Below are 18,336 nucleotides of genomic sequence, written 5' to 3' on the forward strand. Positions count from 1 at the left end.
TCTGTCAACACAGTTGGCCGTGCCATCCACCAATGACAGTTAAAGCTGATCATGGAGAGAAGAAGCCATATGTGACCAGGATCCAGAAACACCGAGGTCCGCCTTCTCTGGACCAAAGCTCATTTAACATGGACTGAGGAAACATGGAAAACTGTTCTGTGGTCAGAGGAAACATGGAAAACTGTTCTGTGGTCAGAGGAAACATGGAAAACTGTTCTGTGGTCAGAGGAAACATGGAAAACTGTTCTGTGGTCAGAGGAAACATGGAAAACTGTTCTGTGGTCAGAGGAAACATGGAAAACTGTTCTGTGGTCAGAGGAAACTACAGACGACAATAAAAACTAAACCAAACTAACAAACCAGCAGTAAAAAAATTATATACATATATATATATACATATATATATATATATATATATATATGTATATATATATTAATCTGAACACAGAAAACAAAAACTAACAAAAAATCCCAAACTATTCTGGCCTTGGCCCACATCTCTGATGGTATATGAGGAAATGTAGGTTTTCTGCTGTTTTATTAAAAAAAAAGAAAATGAAATCTTTTCATAAATATGGCTGTTAAAATTATTACAATACCTCCTCTCCTCCTCTTCATCCTCTCCTCCTCTTCATCTTCTCCTCCTCTTCATCTTCTCCTCCTCTTCATCCTCTCCTCCTCTTCATCCTCTTCATCTTCTCCTCCTCTTCATCTTCTCCTCCTCTTCATCCTCTCCTCCTCTTCATCCTCTTCATCTTCTCCTCCTCTTCATCTTCTCCTCCTCTTCATCCTCTCCTCCTCTTCATCCTCTTCATCTTCTCCTCCTCTTCATCCTCTCCTCCTCTTCATCCTCTCCTCCTCTTCATCTTCTCCTCCTCTTCATCCTCTCCTCCTCTTCATCCTCTTCATCTTCTCCTCCTCTTCATCTTCTCCTCCTCTTCATCCTCTCCTCCTCTTCATCCTCTTCATCTTCTCCTCCTCTTCATCTTCTCCTCCTCTTCATCCTCTCCTCCTCTTCATCTTCTCCTCCTCTTCATCTTCTCCTCCTCTTCATCCTCTCCTCCTCTTCATCCTCTTCATCTTCTCCTCCTCTTCATCTTCTCCTCCTCTTCATCCTCTCCTCCTCTTCATCCTCTCCTCCTCTTCATCTTCTCCTCCTCTTCATCTTCTCCTCCTCTTCATCCTCTTCATCTTCTCCTCCTCTTCATCTTCTCCTCCTCTTCATCCTCTCCTCCTCTTCATCCTCTTCATCTTCTCCTCCTCTTCATCGTCTCCTCCTCTTCATCCTCTCCTCCTCTTCATCTTCTCCTCCTCTTCATCTTCTCCTCCTCTTCATCCTCTCCTCCTCTTCATCCTCTTCATCTTCTCCTCCTCTTCATCTTCTCCTCCTCTTCATCCTCTCCTCCTCTTCATCCTCTTCATCTTCTCCTCCTCTTCATCCTCTCCTCCTCTTCATCTTCTCCTCCTCTTCATCTTCTCCTCCTCTTCATCCTCTCCTCCTCTTCATCCTCTCCTCCTCTTCATCCTCTTCATCTTCTCCTCCTCTTCATCTTCTCCTCCTCTTCATCCTCTCCTCCTGTTCATCCTCTCCTCCTCTTCATCTTCTCCTCCTCTTCATCTTCTCCTCCTCTTCATCCTCTCCTCCTCTTCATCTTCTCCTCCTCTTCATCCTCTCCTCCTCTTCATCCTCTTCATCTTCTCCTCCTCTTCATCTTCTCCTCCTCTTCATCCTCTCCTCCTGTTCATCCTCTCCTCCTCTTCATCCTCTCCTCCTCTTCATCCTCTCCTCCTCTTCATCCTCTCCTCCTGTTCATCCTCTCCTCCTCTTCATCCTCTCCTCCTCTTCATCCTCTCCTCCTGTTCATCTTCTCCTCCTCTTCATCCTCTCCTCCTCTTCATCTTCTCCTCCTCTTCATCTTCTCCTCCTCTTCATCCTCTCCTCCTCTCCTCCTCTTCATCCTCTCCTCCTCTTCATCTTCTCCTCCTCTTCATCCTCTCCTCCTGTTCATCCTCTCCTCCTCTTCATCCTCTCCTCCTCTTCATCCTCTCCTCCTGTTCATCCTCTCCTCCTCTTCATCTTCTCCTCCTCTTCATCTTCTCCTCCTCTTCATCCTCTCCTCCTCTCCTCCTCTTCATCTTCTCCTCCTCTTCATCCTCTCCTCCTCTTCATCTTCTCCTCCTCTTCATCCTCTCCTCCTCTTCATCCTCTCCTCCTCTTCATCTTCTCCTCCTCTTCATCCTCTCCTCCTCTTCATCTTCTCCTCCTCTTCATCCTCTCCTCCTCTCCTCCTCTTCATCTTCTCCTCCTCTTCATCCTCTCCTCCTCTTCATCTTCTCCTCCTCTTCATCCTCTCCTCCTCTTCATCCTCTCCTCCTCTTCATCTTCTCCTCCTCTTCATCTTCTCCTCCTCTTCATCCTCTTCATCTTCTCCTCCTCTTCATCTTCTCCTCCTCTTCATCCTCTCCTCCTCTTCATCCTCTTCATCTTCTCCTCCTCTTCATCCTCTCCTCCTCTTCATCCTCTCCTCCTCTTCATCTTCTCCTCCTCTTCATCTTCTCCTCCTCTTCATCCTCTCCTCCTCTTCATCCTCTTCATCTTCTCCTCCTCTTCATCTTCTCCTCCTCTTCATCCTCTCCTCCTCTTCATCCTCTTCATCTTCTCCTCCTCTTCATCCTCTCCTCCTCTTCATCTTCTCCTCCTCTTCATCTTCTCCTCCTCTTCATCCTCTCCTCCTCTTCATCCTCTCCTCCTCTTCATCCTCTTCATCTTCTCCTCCTCTTCATCTTCTCCTCCTCTTCATCCTCTCCTCCTGTTCATCCTCTCCTCCTCTTCATCTTCTCCTCCTCTTCATCTTCTCCTCCTCTTCATCTTCTCCTCCTCTTCATCCTCTCCTCCTCTTCATCTTCTCCTCCTCTTCATCCTCTCCTCCTCTTCATCCTCTTCATCTTCTCCTCCTCTTCATCTTCTCCTCCTCTTCATCCTCTCCTCCTGTTCATCCTCTCCTCCTCTTCATCCTCTCCTCCTCTTCATCCTCTCCTCCTCTTCATCTTCTCCTCCTCTTCATCCTCTCCTCCTGTTCATCCTCTCCTCCTCTTCATCCTCTCCTCCTCTTCATCCTCTCCTCCTGTTCATCTTCTCCTCCTCTTCATCCTCTCCTCCTCTTCATCTTCTCCTCCTCTTCATCTTCTCCTCCTCTTCATCCTCTCCTCCTCTCCTCCTCTTCATCCTCTCCTCCTCTTCATCTTCTCCTCCTCTTCATCCTCTCCTCCTGTTCATCCTCTCCTCCTCTTCATCCTCTCCTCCTCTTCATCCTCTCCTCCTGTTCATCCTCTCCTCCTCTTCATCTTCTCCTCCTCTTCATCTTCTCCTCCTCTTCATCCTCTCCTCCTCTCCTCCTCTTCATCTTCTCCTCCTCTTCATCCTCTCCTCCTCTTCATCCTCTTCATCTTCTCCTCCTCTTCATCTTCTCCTCCTCTTCATCCTCTCCTCCTCTTCATCTTCTCCTCCTCTTCATCCTCTCCTCCTGTTCATCCTCTCCTCCTCTTCATCCTCTCCTCCTCTTCATCCTCTCCTCCTGTTCATCCTCTCCTCCTCTTCATCTTCTCCTCCTCTTCATCCTCTCCTCCTGTTCATCCTCTCCTCCTCTTCATCCTCTCCTCCTCTTCATCCTCTCCTCCTCTTCATCCTCTCCTCCTCTTCATCCTCTCCTCCTCTTCATCCTCTCCTCCTCTGCCCTCCTCCGTCCTCTCCTCTCATCATCCATCTTACTCCTTCAATAAAAATCCATTTATTCCAGGGTTTGCAGTCGATGTAAGATATGTCGATGTTATCGTTGACGTATTGTGCGTCCGTTTGTTCTCCACAGAGCCTGGTGGTTTTTATTCAGATGGTGTCTCATTTTAAATAACCATGTTGACGCATTAAGAAGGTATTAATCTGATAAGAGGCATGTTTTGGTGAATGAGCTGAATGTGTTTCGGTGTGTTCGACCAGTTGTAATCGTCGCTCTGTTGGCCAGCCTGTGAGTGTGACTGGCTAGCTGCTAGCTAGTTACGCAGTAGCATTTAGGCGTCGGGCAGCTAGTGAAGATTTGGACCAATGCCTTAGAAAAGATCCTTTATTCTCCTCTCTCTGATGAAGTGAATGTCATCCACTAGCCTCAGTGGGCCCTTTTCTTTGATATTAACCCCAAACACCGGTGATATCGGTCGACTGGACGTTATTTTCAGCGGACACATTTTCCGTCTTTGGCCGACCGAGCTAACAGCTAGCTTAGCTCCGTTAACTGAAGTTAGCCTGTTAGCATCGGCTGGATGGAGAGAGATTCGATGAAAGAAGGTAGGCCAGCTCGGTTTTATCGGTTTACTTTAGATCTGTTGGGGTAAAATCACACCTTTATGACACGTTTATGGTGGAGATTTGTCGTCAGTCTCATTAAAAGCAGACAGAAGTCGGTGGTTCAGTGTCAGTTATATCCGGAATGCTAATGTAGCTCTGTGGTTAGCTTTAGTTTAAAAGGCTAAGTCTCATCAAACCGTTCTCATTTTAAAAAGGGACGTTAAAAGATGTTTGAACACAATGATGAGTTTGGCATTAAGACTATAATTATTCCATCTTTTATGGAGCTAACAACATGAGCTAACGCTGCTGGGCTCTAGTTTAGTGGATTATTCAAAAGCTCTGACACAACTGCAGAAAATCACCTTTAACATCAGAATAGACCGTTTGAAACTGTCTGACAGCAGGTCTACACAAACACAAGCCCCGGGCATCAGCACGGTTTTATTCATTACATTTAAAGGCCAAAATCTGCAGACAGACCAGGAGTGAGTTTGAGCACAGCTCTGTGATCTGTTACTGTACTGACCTGTGCAGTAAAAAGGACTGTTAGAGGATGACATATACATATATATATATATATATATATATATATGTATATATATATGTATATATATATATATATATATGACATGATTAATGACTGTTAGAGGATGACATATACATATATATATATATATATGTATATATATATGACATGATTAATGACTGTTAGAGGATGACATATACATATATATATATATATATATATATATATATGACATGATTAATGACTGTTAGAGGATGACATATATATATATATATACATATATATATATATATATATATATGTATATATATATATATATATATGACATGATTAATGACTGTTAGAGGATGACATATACATATATATATATATATGTATATATATATGACATGATTAATGACTGTTAGAGGATGACATATATATATATATATACATATATATATATATATGTATATATATATATATAATCCTCTAACAGTCATTAATCATGTCATATATATATATATGACATGATTAATGACTGTTAGAGGATGACATATATATATATATACATATATATATATATATATGTATATATATATATATATGACATGATTAATGACTGTTAGAGGATGACATATATATATATATACATATATATATATATATATGTATATATATATATATGACATGATTAATGACTGGTAGAGGATGACATATATATATATATACATATATATATATATATATATATGTATATATATATAATCCTCTCACAGTCATTAATCATGTCATATATATATATATGACATGATTAATGACTGTTAGAGGATGACATATATATATATATACATATATATATATATGTATATATATATATATGACATGATTAATGACTGTTAGAGGATGAATATATATATATATACATATATATATACATATATATATTTAATGTATATATATATATGTATATATATATAATCCTCTAACAGTCATTAATCATGTCATATATATATATATATATATATATATATATATATATGTATATATATATATATGTATGTATATACATATATATACATACATATATATATATATATGTGTATATATATATATATATATGTGTGTATATATATGTATATATATATATATATATATATATATATGTATATGTCATCCTCTAACAGTCATTAATCATGTCATATATATATATATGTATATATATATATATATATATACATATATACATATATATATATATGACATGATTAATGACTGTTAGAGGATGACATATATATATATACATATATATATATATATATATGACATGATTAATGACTGTTAATGTGCCAGTGTTAGGGCTGAAACATGCGCTAAAACAAGCTCACTGCAGTTTTTCCTGCAATATTCCGATTTAAAATGTGATTATTTAGGTTCCTCAATTTTTCTGTTGTTCAACAAACATGAGAAAGAAATCATTCTTTATTTTAATGAGTACAATATCAGATCAGTTCAACTAGGGCTGAATTTAGAGTCAAATATCTTACTGCCATTTTGGCTCATAGAGAAATGTTGATATCAGTTGTTTTATTGAAGGGGACGATCATTTCTCATGTTCTCATTCTGATGAAGAAAAATAAATGCATGAGCAAGAAAAGTAAGATTTTTGTAAAAAAAAAATAAATAAATAAATAAAATTAAGATACTTGAAGGTTTGAATAAGGTATAAAGTAGTGATACTCAGCGCGTGGCTCTTTTATGTCTTCATTTTAAATATTATTCCCCAAGAAAACCTTAAATAAGGGAAACTTTTTTGCCCTTTTCCACCATTTTTTCCCACTTTTCACCCATTTAAGCAACATTTTGCCTTTGAAAACCACTTTTTTTCCCATTTTTGTCTGTTGCTATTTAATACCACTTTTCCCTACTTTTTAGCCCATTTTGACACTGTATTTGCAACTTTCTACCCATTTTTTGCCACTTTTATCCCATTTTCACCCTTTTTTCTCTGCATTTTCACCCATTTAAGCTCCCTTCTGTCATTAAATACCACTTTTTCCTAGTTTTTGCCAATTTTAGCCAATCTTGACTGCTTTTTGCCCATTTTAGTCACTTTTCACTCATTTTTTTTCCCCATGGTTTTGCCACTTTTGGACCATTTTATGCCAACTGTAACTCATTTTTTGTCACTTCTCACCCATTTTTGCTACTTTCTGACCCTTTTCCACTTTTCCTCCCCATTTTCACCGCTTTTTACCCATTTTGGTTGCTTTTTGACCATTTTTGCCACCTTTAACTTATTTTTATTGCTACTTCAAGCTGTTTTTGCCACTTTCACCTCTTAGATTGTGGCTCTTCAAAGGTATTTTTCAACCATTTGGGTGTTTGGTTGAGCAGGGTTGAGTAACACTGGTATAAAGATTGTATCAAACTGGTATTTTGACACTTTTCAGGTTAAAGAAATATTGCACTGTCTGCCATTTGAATATTGCAGCATGCCATAATGTGATTTAATCTAATCTGTGATTAATTGCCCAGCCCTATATTTTACTGATCTGTACTATAAAAAATACTTAAAAAAAGGCCACATCTTCATCATTAAACAAATGTTTTAGAGAGATATGGATCCATAAAGGATGGTAGGCAAAATCCCACACACACGGTCCGCACAGTTAATAAGAAAATACAACCGTCCAATCCTTTCTGTCTGAGATAGATATGGATGTTTTCATCATGGTCTGTTATAAAGTATCCTTATTTCATATTTAACCTGAAAAAATAACCACTCTTATCAATGAAGCAAGTCTTTTTTTTTAGATCATTTGTGTAGTATGTAGCCTTCTTAAAAATGTAAATCCATTTTGAGAAAAAAAAAAAAAAAAAAAAAAAAAAAAAAAAGGTTAAAAATGGTGGAAAAGATGGGGAAATTGGATCTTAAAAGTAGCAGAAATGGGTTGGAAGTGGCAAAAATTATATGAGAGTGGCAAAAAAACAGCCGAAGAAAAGGCAAAAATGGGTTACAGTGGCAAAAATGAGCATAAATAGTGGTAAAAGGGAAGTAAAGAGAGGCTGAAAAGGCTTTAAATAGGAAAAAATGGGTGGAAATCTGGCAAAATAGTTCTAACTGAGAAAGAAAAAATAGGCAGATATTGGCAGAAATTGGTCAAACTGGCCAAAATGGGCATATCAGATCATGAAATGTGGTTAAAATGGGAAAAACTGGGCATAATAATTGGTAAAATGGGGATAATTATGGGTCAACAGAGGCAGCATTAGGCTTATGTGGCAAAAACAGGCAGAAAAAAGTGTTGGAAGGAGCTTTAAATGGCAACAATAAATGTTAAATAGCAAAAGTGTGTTAAAATTTGTAAGAATAAAGGTGAAAATGGGTTAGAATTTGGCAAAATTAGTGTAAAGTGGCAACAGTGGAATTAAAAAAAATATTCAGTTTTTTTAGGAGACCCCCTCTTCGTGTTTTGTGACCCCCCAAATGGGGTCCCGACCCCAAGGTTAAGACACTGCTTTAGAGAATAAAAAGAAAATCAAAATCAGACAAAATATTCTGGGCATGTCGTATTTGATATGACTGATATATGAAATATGTCTGATATATTTAATATGACTGATACATTTAATATGACTGATATGTTTAATGTGACTGATATGTTTAATATGACTGATATATGTTTAATATGACTGATATGTTTAATATGACTGATATATTTGATATGACTGATATATGAAATATGACTGATATATTTGATATGACTGATATATTTGATATGACTGATATATTTAATATGACTGATATATTTGATATGACTGATATATATTTGATATGACTGATATATTTGATATGACTGATACATTTGATGTGACTGATATATATTTGATATGACTGATATATATTTGATATGACTGATATATTTGATATGACTGATATATATTTGATATGACTGATATATGAAATATGACTAATATATTTGATATGACTGATATATTTAATATGACTGATATATTTGATATGACTGATATATATTTGATATGACTGATATATTTGATATGACTGATACATTTGATGTGACTGATATATATTTGATATAACTGATATATATTTGATGTGACTGATATATATTTGATATGACTGATATATATTTGATATGACTGATATATTTAATATGACTGATATATATTTGATATGACTGATATATTTAATATGACTGATATATTTGATATGACTGATATATTTAATATGACTGAAATGTTTAATGTGACTGATATGTTTAATGTGACTGATATATTTAATATGACTGATATATGTTTAATATGACTGATATGTTTAATATGACTGATATATTTGATATGACTGATATATGAAATATGTCTGATATATTTAATATGACTGATATATTTAATATGACTGATATATTTGATATGACTGATATATATTTGATATGACTGATATATTTGATATGACTGATACATTTGATGTGACTGATATATATTTGATATGACTGATATATATTTGATATGACTGATATATTTGATATGACTGATATATATTTGATATGACTGATATATTTGATATGACTGATATATATTTGATATGACTGATATATATTTGATATGACTGATATATTTGATATGACTGATATATATTTGATATGACTGATACATTTGATGTGACTGATATATATTTGATATGACTGATATATGAAATATGTCTGATATATTTAATATGACTGATATATTTAATATGACTGATATATTTGATATGACTGATATATATTTGATATGACTGATATATTTGATATGACTGATACATTTGATGTGACTGATATATATTTGATATGACTGATATATATTTGATGTTACTGATATATTTGATATGACTGATATATATTTGATATGACTGATATATATTTGATATGACTGATATATATTTGATATGACTGATATATTTGATATGACTGATATATATTTAATATGACTGATATATTTAATATGACTGATATATTTGATATGACTGATATATATTTGATATGACTGATATATTTGATATGACTGATATATATTTGATATGACTGATATATATTTGATATGACTGATATATTTGATATGACTGATATATTTGATATGACTGATATATATTTGATATGACTGATATATTTGATATGACTGATATATATTTGATATGACTGATATATTTGATATGACTGATATATATTTGATATGACTGATATATATTTGATATGACTGATATATTTGATATGACTGATATATATTTGATATGACTGATATATTTGATATGACTGATATATTTAATATGACTGATATATTTGATATGACTGATATATATTTGATATGACTGATATATATTTGATATGACTGATATATATTTGATATGACTGATATATTTGATATGACTGATATATATTTGATATGACTGATATATGAAATATGACTGATATATTTGATATGACTGATATATTTGGTATGACTGATATATTTGTTATGACTGATATATATTTGATATGACTGATATATATTTGATATGACTGATATATTTGATATGACTGATATATATTTGATATGACTGATATATTTAATATGACTGATATATTTGGTATGACTGATATATTTGGTATGACTGATATATTTGATGTGACTGATATATATTTGATATGACTGATATATATTTGATATGACTGATATATTTGATATGACTGATATATTTAATATGACTGATATATTTGATATGACTGATATATATTTGATATGACTGATATATATTTGATATGACTGATATATTTGATATGACTGATATATATTTGATATGACTGATATATGAAATATGACTGATATATTTGATATGACTGATATATTTGGTATGACTGATATATTTGGTATGACTGATATATTTGATGTGACTGATATATATTTGATATGACTGATATATTTGATATGACTGATATATTTGGTATGACTGATATATTTGATGTGACTGATATATATTTGATATGTTGGTTCTATGTATTGTCAGCAGGAATGCTCCTATCTGCTGTTTTTATTCTGCATCCTTTAAACTGGTATTAATCAGACAGAATGTGACTTTAAAAGCGTGGTGTGTGACTCCTGCTGTATTCTGAGACCCATCATCCACACAGATCTACTGAGGCTAGTTTGTCCTCGCTGCTCGCAGCCTTAAGTAAACTCTCGTTGAGTTCACATTCCTGTGAAGGCGTTTTTTTTTCTTCTTCCTTCCTCTTTATTTTTCCTGGTGAAAGTTGATTGAACCGGGCTCTCCCCTCAGCCTCGCTGTCCTCCACATTCAAACGGTTCCAAAATATTCCAAACATGCACAGTGGGACCGGAGCGGCGTGAGCTCTGCTGCCGGCCACAGGAGCAGCTGGGATCAAGGACGGAGCTGCTGAGAGATGGAGGAGCTCCGACTCCACAGATCCACACGGCTGCTTTAAAGCTGCAGAACGTCAATTTTTAACTGTGGAAGTTCTCCGCTGGTTTAAAACATGACTGCACCTTTGTTATAGTTTGTTTTCAGTCAGGTACTTACATTAATGCTTCATTAAGACATCTTTCATCTTCACAGTCTGTACTTCCATGGGGGCTGTTATAACAGAGCCATTAAGGCAGGGGTGTCAAACTCAAGGCCCGGGGGCCAAATCCGGCCCGTGGTGCAGTTATACCCGGCCCACCAGATCAGGTGATATTTTTATTATAACTGGTCCAACAGTATGAGGTCTGCAGATATACTCCAGTATAAAAATGTAAACTTAACCTTGATGATTCATAATATCCTTGCTGAGTCATAAAAATTAGAAAAAGTAAACTGAAAATAATTTGATAAAAAATCAGGAACGTAGAAGAAATTTATGTCTTCTCTGTATTTTTAATGTTGCATCAGAGCTATGACTACACGTTATGGTTTTGACTGTTAATTTACTATTTTAACCTTTACATCTATTACATTTATTAACTTTTACTTTTATGTCATATTTTTACCTTTTAGATTCATAATTTTACATTTTAAATCCTATTTTGACCTTTTAAAATAATTATTTGACTTTCATTTCATGTTTTTGACCCTTTCCAACTCCTAACTTTGACTTTTATCTAGTTTTTTACCTTTAAATCTCATGTCTTTTAATTTAAATTTCATATTTTGACTTTTAAAACTCATTAATTTGAAATTTGATCTCATAATTTGAGATTTAGACTCACTATTTCAATGTTTATCTCATATTTTGATTGTTGTTTTTCTCAGTTTTGCTGACCATTTCAATTCCTATGACTTTTATCTCATTTGTTTACCTTTATAAATCATGATTTTGAATTTTATTTCATATTTTGACTTTCATCTGTTTTTCCTTTTAAAACATTATGTTGACTTTAAATGTCATGTTTTTACCTTTAAAACTTAAAAGTTTTACTTTTTATCTCAGATTTTGAGTTTTTAACCAATCATGTTGACCTTTTAATCTCAAAATCATTTAGGGTTGACACTCAGTGGTTAAATATTGACCCTGGTGGGCCCTCAGGTTAGACCCAATTTCATTTTTATCTAGTGATGCAGGATACCAATAACCGATAATAACCCATATATTTTTTTCAATTGTTGATTTAACAAAAGAAGTTTATTTGATGTGTTTATGCACATCTGGGGGTAAGAAGGGGTTAATATGTAGTGAGCAAAGATATTTATAACTAGTTTTAACTAATATCACTCATGCTTTTCAAAAAACAGAGAACTATTCTGACTTTATAACTGTTATTATAGTTCACTGTTTTTAGTTAAATATTTGTGTAACAAGTACAGCAGACACAAACAGCTGACAGACAGTTTACCCTCATAAAACCAGATGATAACAGGCTGTTATGATTAACAGATGGAGATATTTGGGGGTCTGGGTTTTTTTGTTTTTGTTTTGTTTTTGCTTAAGCCAGAATTAAAGTGAGCTGATGTTTGACATACAGATTAAAAATATGCACTGCCATCAGTCATATCAGAGATAGGTTAAGGATGTGAAGTCCTCCGTGGTCTGTGGCTAACTTCTGTTCCTAACGTGGATCAGACTGAATGAAACCACGTCAACCAGAGCAGGCAGGTCTACGTCTATGAAAGCAGTGATGGATCAGGAGACTGTCAGACTGATTTTGTTATTATAGCGTTGGGCCTTTTGGCTCTGGCAAGCTTTCTGCAGTTTTCAACGCCTGCTAATGCCCGCTGAGGCTAGTGGCTGCTGCCGCTTCGTTTTAACGTCGTTAGGATGATGACTATCAGTGACTTAGAAGATCCGTCGAGGACTTCTTTCTACTCTTTGGGAGCTTTGCAGATTCTACACACATGGTCGTGTTATCCTCCCTGTAAACACTGAACAACGCCACCGTGTTGTTAGCATTTTAGCACAGGGTCTGCTTCCTCTTCTTCTCTGGTGCTTAACAGCGGGTCGTGTACTGCAGTGCCACCTGCTGTTTCGGAATGTGTAGTCTCGCGAGAAAGAAAACAAACGCCTTTATTCTCGGTGGATTTTATCAGTTAATATTTTATTGTTGGGATAATAAAAATATGTAAAATATGTATGCCATATCGGCCAATAATTTATCAGTACTGATAACTATCGTGCATCCCTAGTTTTGACACCCCTGCATTAAGGATGATTAAGGGATGCACTGATTATCTAAATCAGTCCTGATCTGATACCAAAGTTTGAAATAACAGTTTAGCTGATGGCTGATACCAATCCCCATGTTTATTTCATCACTTCTTTTGGTGTTACACTCCCACAATGCCAACCTTTCTCTGAGGTTTGACCATGAAAACAGATCAGAGTTTGTCCAACAGGTCATCTTCTACCCAGCCATAAATCTCTTCTCTAAATCAGCAGTTAGGCGAGCTACATGTCAGCTGTATATTCATTTAAAAATAACACACAAACATCTGCAGCTGACAGCTTTCATGCTTTCATTGGTTGGCAGACGATGCATCTGCACGTCCCTAATGATGGTGCATGATGTATTTATTCTCACCGTGGAGCTGCTTAATGTTCTATCAGTGACTGCTACAGGAAGCTGCTGCCCCGTTATTATATTTCATTCTTGAGGTGTGTTGTTTATCTGTGGTGACCACCCAGATTTGTGGCTTACTTCACGCTGTAAGTGATCCCAGAGTAGCTCCCAGCATGAACCAGGAAGGCCACTTTTAGCAGCTTTTCTCCCTAATGATGTTAAATTCATCCATGAAACCAAAACGGTGGTTTATGGTTCAGTAAGTAGATACGCCTCATGGAGAGATTTTTATTGAATCAAGTTGTTGATTCAAAATGAGACGTGGACAGTGGAGGTGGGCGGAGCTAAGCAGCATCTCTCCTCATCATCTCTTGTTGTTGTTTTGATGGAGAGCCCCCTAGTGGTAGAGTTTACATACAGTGTGTTTAAGCTCATGTTTGTGCTGCTGTAACTGACTGTCACATGTAAAAATGAACAGATCTAATCTCTGGGGTGTTAGTGGGTAACCTCTCCTATCTTAAAGCATGCTGCTGATCTGTGTGTTGTTACTTGAACTAACGGAGCCCTGCTGCTGATTTAAACCTTTGGCACCATCATATCTGACTCACATTTAATGACTGTGGTGTTGTATGTGATGAGTATTTGTTCACAGATGCTCTGATTGCTTTTCAAATCTATTAAAGGACCACTAAATACATTTTCATCTCTCCTTTTTCAGACTAGTCCCAGCTAAAACACGCCATGATAACGCTCATCTTAAGGCTACAGCTGACCATTGTTTTTCAGTCATTACCAGTTAGAGCCAGGGTTGCATCATTCTGTCATCCGTGTGAAATCAGTATAAACAGGTAATAGCTTCAAGTTAAAATCTGGAATATGAGTGGCTCTGGTAGAAGCCAATCTACTGCAGATCTGAACAGTACATCCATGCACTGATTAAACACTGCCGTATGTTTACTGAGAATCTGCACTGGGCTTCAGCAGCAGGTCATTTATTTACGCCGTTACACTGTGACTGTGGATCAGATAATACAATACAACACAATACAGTGCAAGAACTTTATTTATCCCCGAAGGGAAATTCAATCGTCTGGGAGTCTCATCTGTTTACTGTAGAATCATACAGTCTAATAGCTGATGGTAGGAAAGATTTTCTAAATCTTCTGTCCTGCGGTGCAGGGATAGGAGCCGTCCACCACCATTGTTTCTTTGCTCACTGAAGGAGATATGAAGTGGATAATCCATGTTTCTCTGAATGGCCTCCACCTTGCCCAGTGTGCGTCTCTCCTCCTCATCCTCCAATGAGTTCAGCTTGATTCCGACCACAGAGCCAGCTTTTTTAACCAGTTTGTTCAGACGCCTTGCATCCTTGTGTTTTCCACTGCCTCCCCAGCAGACTGCAGCATAAAACAGAACACTTGCCACCACAGACTGATAAAACATCTGCAGCATCTTACTGCAGATGTCTATTGATCGGAGTCTTCTCAGGCAAGAGGCGGCTCTGCCCCTTTTTGTAGATGAAGTCTACGTTTTTAGACCAGTCCAACTTACTATCCAGGTGTACACCTAAATAGTTATACGATGTTACTACCTCCATGTCCACGCCACAAGTGTTCACTGGCCGAAGAGCGGGTTTGGATCTGTGGAAATCTATGATCATTTCCTTTGTCTTTGAGGTGTTGAGTAGGAGGCAGTTTTTGTGACTCCAGTCACTGAAGGCACTGATCAGATCCCTGTATTCAGCTTCTTGTCCATTTCTGATACATGCCACCATAGCAGTGTCATCAGAGTATTCCTGGATGTGGCAGGACTCAGTGCTGTATTTGAAGTTTGATGTATACAGTGTGAACAGGAATGAAGCCAGGACTGTCCCTTATGGAGCCCCTGTACTGCTCATTAATGTCTCAGAAACACAGTTCCCCACCCTGACAAACTGTGGCCTTCCTGTCAGGTAATCTGTGATCCAAGAAACACAGGAAGGATCCACTCCCATCTCTGTGAGCTTGTCTTTGAGTATGGTGGGTTGGATGGAGTTGAATGTGTTTGAAAAATCAAAGAACATGATTCTCACATAAACTCCAGGTTCCTCCAGATGAGACAGGGCACGGTGAAGCATGAAGAGGACGGCATCATCCACTCCAATGTGTTCTTTGTATGCAAACTGCAGGGAATCCAGTTTGTCTTTGACCTCAAGCCTCAGTAGGCGTAGAATCAGCCGCTCCAGAGTTTTCATGATGTGTGAGGTAAGGGCAATAGGTCTGCAGTCATTTAGTTCAGCCGGACATTTGATTTTTGGTACCGGTACAATACAGGATGTTTTCCATAGAGCAGGCACCCACCCCAGCTGTAGACTCAGGTTAAGGGTCGAATTGGTGACCTGGAAGGGCTGATCCAAACACATCACAGATCGAGTGTGATCCAGGACAAGGTGGTATTTTTACTACTTTCTGGCATTTAAATCCAGTCGTGTAATGATCTTGACGAACAGTAAAAACAAAAATCAGAAGACAGTTTACTATAGTCCTAACCCAGACTGTCTGATCTACCCAACATTTAAGAGCTGCACTGTCATTTGCATTCAGTTATTTGCATACTACTTTTCAAATGCAAAAAGAATAGCACTTAATAATTTACATAAAGCTGTTATTAATGTTAAACCAGCTACTTAAAGAATAAAATCATCTCTTAGTAAAAATCTAAAAGCTGCAGCTGACATGTATTTTTACTATTTTTCTGATGGATTACTCGGTCTTTCTCAGGGACTTCATCTGAACACGTGTAGATCAGATCTCCTGCAGACCACGTCAAAAACCTCCTCAGACTCTCTCCAAACACCAACACAACAGGATCCTTGTTGCTGTATCTGCAGCTAGAACCCCAAATACTTGTCCTCTTCAGTGAAAATGACCCAAACATGATAAATCTGATGATTCAAGATGGATTTGACCAGCAGTCAGCCTATAGATTCATGGATTATATTCAGCTGCTCTACAGAGAGCTCTCTGTGTGGGTTCAGATCTGATCTTTGCTGCTTTGCATGCTGGGATATCTGGCAGCAGCGTGACAGAGGAAATGATCCAAAACTGAGGAAGATCTGTAAACAGCCCAAACGAGCCTGGGCGGACGCTAACATTAGCAGCAGACGTTAATGTGGGGTGTGGGTGCAGATAACTCACTGCTCTGTAAATGTAGATCTGTGCTGTTTGAGGTCAAGCTCCTATAAACGAGCACGCTCCATCGTTTCATCTGCTGCTCAGTCAGAAGCTCATCCTGGTATCTGTTTTTGTTTTTATCTGAACCAGCAGGTACAGAACGTCTAAAAAGACTCCAGTAGACGAGTTACTGGTTCAGCAGCTGTAGAGTCTGAAGTCTGAAGGATCCATGTAGAAGTTATTGTTGTCTCTGAGTCTTTACCATGGTCACTGTGTCCACTTAGGTGTTCATAGAGCCAAAATGTAAATATTGGCCTTCATTGGCTGTAAATGTCAGCCTGTCATCTGTAAATATCCGTCATTAGTATGAATAAGGATTTTAGTCAGCAGACATCTTTGTTCATCCTTTTTCCTTAAACTTTAAAAGTGTTTTAAGCACCAGGGTTTTAGGTCTGAACTAAGTTTAATAAATGTTGGTATCAGTTATACTGGTATTGGTTTAACCCTATTTACTACTCACCTGTTATCCTCTGGAGTCAAATTGACCCAGTCTTGTTTGACTGCTTTTAAAGCCTGAGTTATAAAATAGTTACCAAATTTTCTTGTTTTTTTTTTTCTTTTTAGTAAACTTGTTTCCAACACACTGACATATTTTATACTTGTTTTTGTGATTTATGCTGTGATAGACCTCATTTACATAAAAAATACCAAGTTTTTTAGTTAAAAAAGCAGAAATCTTGAATTATTTTAATAATGGTTATGATCTGAGGCACTAAATTTGATGGAATATCAGGATTGGTGTATGTCAGAGTTTAGTCAGAATATTGTTTTGAAACCATTTCTATTTGTTGAATGGCAGCAAAAAGACAACAGATGCTATACATTTTTATTAAACACATAGAGTTTAACAGAAATGTTCAAAATTAATTTTACTTGCAAAGAACATAGCATTTAATCTTTAATGTCATTTTCAGGCAATTATATGGAAGAAAACCAAAGCTATGACATTTTAATTTTCAGAATTGGGAGACTACAGGAGGCTTAAACAGTTTTGTAGTTTTAAAACATTTATGTATCGGCAAAAACCCAATATCATGCATGCCTCCAAATACCCAAAACTCCCTGTTACCCCACATTAATGCATTGTGTAAACTAGGGCAGAACCATTAGCAAAATAATCCCATTGCAGTTTCTTTCCCTTATATTGCAATTACGATTTAATATGTGATTATTTTTAGGTTCCTCAGCTTGCATTGTTGAGCAGACACAAGCAATAAATCATTCTAAATCAGGGGTATCAAACTCGATGA

General features: G+C 36.7%; 1 protein-coding gene across 2 annotated transcripts in view; it reads left to right on the plus strand.

Moving 5' to 3' along the window:
* The first annotated feature begins 4,042 nt into the window (after nt 1–4,042).
* ambra1b (autophagy/beclin-1 regulator 1b) overlaps nt 4,043–18,336 on the plus strand; it is a 45,208-nt gene continuing 30,914 nt past the window's right edge. For both annotated transcript variants that reach the window (XM_041795400.1, XM_041795401.1), the window contains exon 1: nt 4,043–4,339. The gene's annotated coding sequence lies outside the window, so the exon portion shown is untranslated. The remainder of the gene's footprint in view (nt 4,340–18,336) is intronic.

The sequence above is a fragment of the Cheilinus undulatus genome, linkage group 9, assembly GCF_018320785.1.
Source record: "Cheilinus undulatus linkage group 9, ASM1832078v1, whole genome shotgun sequence".
NCBI classification, from domain to species: domain Eukaryota; kingdom Metazoa; phylum Chordata; class Actinopteri; order Labriformes; family Labridae; genus Cheilinus; species Cheilinus undulatus.